General features: G+C 44.9%; 2 protein-coding genes across 2 annotated transcripts in view; one reads left to right on the top strand and one right to left on the bottom strand.

Annotated features, from left to right (window-relative positions):
• LOC125953375 (pericentrin) overlaps nt 1-5,000 on the bottom strand; it is a 465,615-nt gene that overhangs the window by 205,017 nt on the left and 255,598 nt on the right. The gene's annotated exons all lie outside the window — the stretch shown is intronic.
• The window catches only part of LOC125953400 (uncharacterized), a 49,793-nt gene that overhangs the window by 42,934 nt on the left and 1,859 nt on the right, over nt 1-5,000 (top strand). The gene's annotated exons all lie outside the window — the stretch shown is intronic.

The following is a 5,000-nucleotide window of genomic DNA, read 5'->3' as shown; positions in this document are numbered from 1 at the left end:
CAGATGACAAAGTTTGCTCAAATCGTGGCCGCGACCGTTCGTGGTCCCATCCCTGTCTGATTGGTAATCAAATAATTGTCAACCATTTTTTAAACAACATTAAACGCTCGCTCGCTCGATTGTGGGTCCGGTGGTTGATGGGACGTTTTCGTTTCATTCATCGGTCCTGGCAATGGTGACGACATTTTTCAATGCAATTGTTCCATTTGTTAGGCATGATTTATTTTCTCTTTGTTTGTTCAATTTTTGATGACTAAAGTTTGCTGTTAGTTTTTGCTTCATTTTATATTGATCTAATTATATTGATTTACTAATGCACTGGCTGTTGAGCGAAATCGTTAGTATATTCTATTGTTATACACATGCTTTTGATTTTCAATTTTTTTTTAAAATCAGTTGTTCCTAAACATAATGTTGCTAAATTTAAAACAGAACTTACCAAAAAGGAAACAAAACATTCAATAACACGAGCCAAATATGCGTAAAGTTATCTAAAAGCACTATTCTTTAAAGCAAAACACATTAAAACACATACAAATGGTTAGTAATGATCGCATACTAGCATAGAATGTAGCTGTAATGTTATTAAAGTGAATAATATCGTTTCGTTCCAATCTTCCGTCCATTTTTGATTTATAATTTATTAAAAGAACGTATATTCGCATTAATTCATTCAATTTTCTTATTATAACCATAATTTGAACTTGAATTTCATTTTAATATCGAACGACCGTTTTTTACCGAGATTTGAACTATAAAGATTGTTTGAAATAATGTATTTCGTATAGCAAAATGTTGCTAAAACAAAGAGGAAACTGAAGAGTAAACAAAACATTCGTTTAATACGAGGAAACAGTGCTCAAAGTTTACTAAAAAGCTTTATCTTGGAAGAAAACACCCAACATAATCTCACACACGACCAATAAATGGTTATTAGCATTAGAAATCGATTTCCAAGATAAAGAAATCCTTTTATGGTGATCCCCGATGTTCCTCGCATGAACCCATTCATGAACCCGCCGTGATTTACTCCCTCCTTCCGCTTTTGACACATCTCCACCGGAAGGATATCGTCGATCGCGGATGTTACATCGTGGAGTCAGATGGCATCGTGACCAACAGCGCTACCAATCCGGTACCGGGATCCATTTACACTCGAACGGCACCACCACACCACGGAATGAAGCGGTCGATGATGGTGGTGGTAGCAAACCGGTGGCCATTGCTTACCAGCAACAACCCCGGTGTGTGTGTGTTGGTCTGTAATGCTCCCCTAAAAACGGGGAGCAACATGTTTCCGGTTTGATTAGTGAATCCAGAGTGTTTATGCTCCGCTTTTTGGGGATGGCGCAATTTTCACACTCGAGTGGCATTCGAGTGCAGCTGGGAGCTTTGTGATGCTGATTGCAGACCCGGTGGCGGCGCCAAACGGTTGCCCGATTGTTGTTTGCGCTGCGGTAACGTCGGTTCCGCGGGCCACAAACATGCCACCACCCGTTGCTGGGCTGGTGATGGCTTCTGCAACGGATTTCCGTTCCAACCGTTTGCGCCAGCCGTGGCCTAAGCTAACCAGCAAGCGTCGTCGTCATCGTCATAGTCGCTTGTGCCGTGTGGCGCCTTCCACGACTGTCACGTCGTCGTCGTGATGCCGATGTTTTGCCAGCCGGCACCATATACCGTATGTGTGTTCATGTAAACCGTGGTGGTCGCCCCCCACAAAACCGGATGCGTGGCCACACACATGTGTGTGTGTGTGTGTGTTACAACCGAAATGTGTCGGACAGTTGCGTTTACAGGAGCGAATTCGTTTAGTGGTGTTAGCAGCAAACCAATTGCAACAGCAGCAACAGCAGCAGCAGCAGCAGCAGCAGCGTCAGCTGAGGCAGATTGCTACGTTTCTGTCTTGTCTGCGTGATGGCGAATGCAATTTGTCGCCTGAACAAAGGATCGCGGTCACAGGTTTTAATCAGCACCAGACGCCTGGATGAACACACACGCACACACACACACACACAACAATCCGAAACCCGCCAGGCGCCTAGTGTTTGCATAAACAAATGACAGATTTTCCGGCCCCCGGTTTGGCCCCCGATGGAAAGCGGGTTTGTCGGCGCCGCAGCAGATGGTTTCTTGTATTACAATTTGCAATGCTGCTATGACACTGAATGCTATCAATGCTATAACAATGACACTGAATGCTATCAATAATGGTGTCGCTTTGTTTTTATATGTTTCCAGCGTACAGCAAAAATACATTTTCCGGTAAAACGATACACAAAAAACAAAAAACATAGAGACAACCACTACTATCCCACTATCGCCGGGCATGAAACAAAAAACCCTCCGAAACCAAACCATGCGTCCACCATTTTATTGACGCTAACAATACGAAAAACACCCGGATGCACATAATTCGGTTTTTTTTAGTTTTTTGCCGAACTGCTGCCACTGCTGGTGCTGCTGCTAAACCAATAGACGACGGCCCCCCGCTGGTTTGGGCCAGTTTTTGTGTCTTTTCCATTACGCGGGGAAATTCAATTTCCATTTGACAAAGTAAAGTCAACACGGCGCGACGCACCGGACAATTGAATCAAGTGAAAATAGCACCCAAAACACACACACGCACGCACACTCGCACGCACACACCGAAAAACCGGTCACACAAATCATTGAACATGCCGTTGCCGGATGTGCTGGAAGATCGGTTCGATCTGCAGCTGGCATGATGATGACCAATGGCCGCACCGACCACCTCGCCACACGCACGGGGAACGTGGAAAACCGATGCCGTTGGTGTTCGAGATAATGTTTTACTTTCGGTGGCGATCGGCGCATTCCCGGGCTGCTTCGATGGCAAACAAGAAATATGCGTTGCCAGTGGTCACGGCGCGGTGCTAAGGGTCGGTTTCGATGACAGATTGAGGCCGGAGAGTGTGGGCACCAGACAGGGAAGGGCACAAATTTGTCAAATCGAATCCTGGCGAATGAATTGTTTACTAGGGCATCCGCCCTTTTTTGTTTGACAGATTGGTGGAAACTGGAGTGAGCTTTTGCTGCGTCACTCGACGGGCTCGTCACACAAACACACCACGAAACGAATGCGTGTGTGTGTGTGCAAGTGTTTGTTGAGTAAACTAGATCTCGATACTAAACCGAGATGACGGTTAAACGATGATGATTAGTGATCCGGTCAGCCATTTTGATTGAACCGCAAATCATGTTTTAAAGCTTCAAACCTCAGGACGATTGCGATACAGTGCGTGCTCTAGTGAGTACTCTCGACCCCCCCTTCCCTCTTCACAGTGATGTACGCCCGGCGGAAACATGTTAAAAAAGGGAACTCAAGTGCCTCTTGGAAATATAAAAACTGCATTTGACGTAGTGCTGCACCGAGCACCCTTTTTTTTAAACAATAATTTCTCTATACATCTCTCGTCATGCACTGCATGCTCGGCGGACCACCGGACAACATCATTTGACTCCTGACTTCCCAACCCCCTCATTCCCCTCACCCGGGAGCCACGTACGCGCGATCATTAAACTTTCACACCAAACACGCGTATTGTGTGTGTGTGTGTGTGTGTGTGTGTCGCGGGAAAATTCCCACCTTTTTTGCACTCCACATTCCGCTCCTCCTCCTCCTCCTCCTCCTGCTGCTGTTCCAGCCCCTCGTGCTATTCCTCCTGTTTTGTGGCCTCGACCCCGAGCTGCTGCGGCTAACCACGGTGTCAAACCATGCGGCGCATTGCATATTTACGATTTTGCCGCTTGCATACGTGCATTTGACAGCTGGTGCGTACACACACACACACACACACACACACACACACACACACCCGCAGGGGTTGAAACTCCGGTGGCCGGTCAGGAAAGGTGCTTTCTTTTCCTTCTTTTCATTGGCCTCGCTGGTTAACTATTGGAACATAGAAAAAAAAAACATGGTGATGCCGATGATGCACGCTGCGGTGCATCGTACCTGCCGCCTGGACATTTGAAGTGGTTTTACTAGATTGAATTTGAAAGCCGAACCCCGGGGAGGGCAATCGCTTGCGATAGAGGGGTCAGTTGGACGTTTATCTAGCAAATTATCGCGCTGTGTTTAGTAATTCTATTAGCTCTCGCCTAACAGTATTAGCTCGGTGGTTTTTAGGTGCACCGTGTGGTTTTTTTTTTTTTTTTGTTGAGATCGAAACGGTGCACTCTCGGGGGTTTTTTGGTTAAGCTAGTTATCTAGGTTGCACTATAGAGGGCACTAGAGTGAAATGCGTTTTTGTGTTGTTTGCATTAGCAACGCATGCTATGAATCTATTTGCCAAGTGGGGCTATTGACAATGCATTTTGTCCGTTGATTGGATCTCGGTTGCCGCGTCTAAAATGCATTATGCTGCGAGTGTTTGACAGTACAATTCATGAGCATTTGCGGTTTATGCAAAATGCGGTTCGAATAGGAGTAACTTTTGTTTTATGAATCGCTGCGAGCAATTAAGCGGTTGTGAGTTATTATCGCTGGAAACTCATCATTGTCCAGTGAAAATGCCAATTGATTTGCACGGTTTGAAATGCATACAAAGTTAAAAGGATACAAATATTGGTTTACATTTTTCTTAATGAGGACTTTTATGATTGTGAATAAAGTCGGTTGTTTTACACTTCTTTATTTCACTGATATTCGCACACCTAAAAACCACACGTCTTGTTCCGTCTATGGTTACTGAGATAGTCCACTTTCTCTAAGCGATGTATTCTTGCATGTATTCTAAGGGTTGTATTCTCACAAGGGTTGTATTCCCTAAACCCTTGGCTATCTTCTAACCCTCATAACAAGGACATAAGAACATTCGAATATGCGAAAAGGAATGCTCCACAAAATGAAGGGTATGAATACTTCACTTTCGATGCTGAAAATGTTCCAATGCGTATGCAGATGTAACTTAATAAAAACTAGACTCGATGCTGTCCATGTTTAATGCTGTTGTGCGACATAGAAAATGCCAGTTGCA

This window comes from Anopheles darlingi, chromosome 3 (assembly GCF_943734745.1).
Source record: "Anopheles darlingi chromosome 3, idAnoDarlMG_H_01, whole genome shotgun sequence".
NCBI lineage: Eukaryota > Metazoa > Arthropoda > Insecta > Diptera > Culicidae > Anopheles > Anopheles darlingi.
The sequence above is the reverse complement of the archived record's forward strand: the minus strand, read 5'-3'. Positions and strand labels throughout refer to the sequence as shown.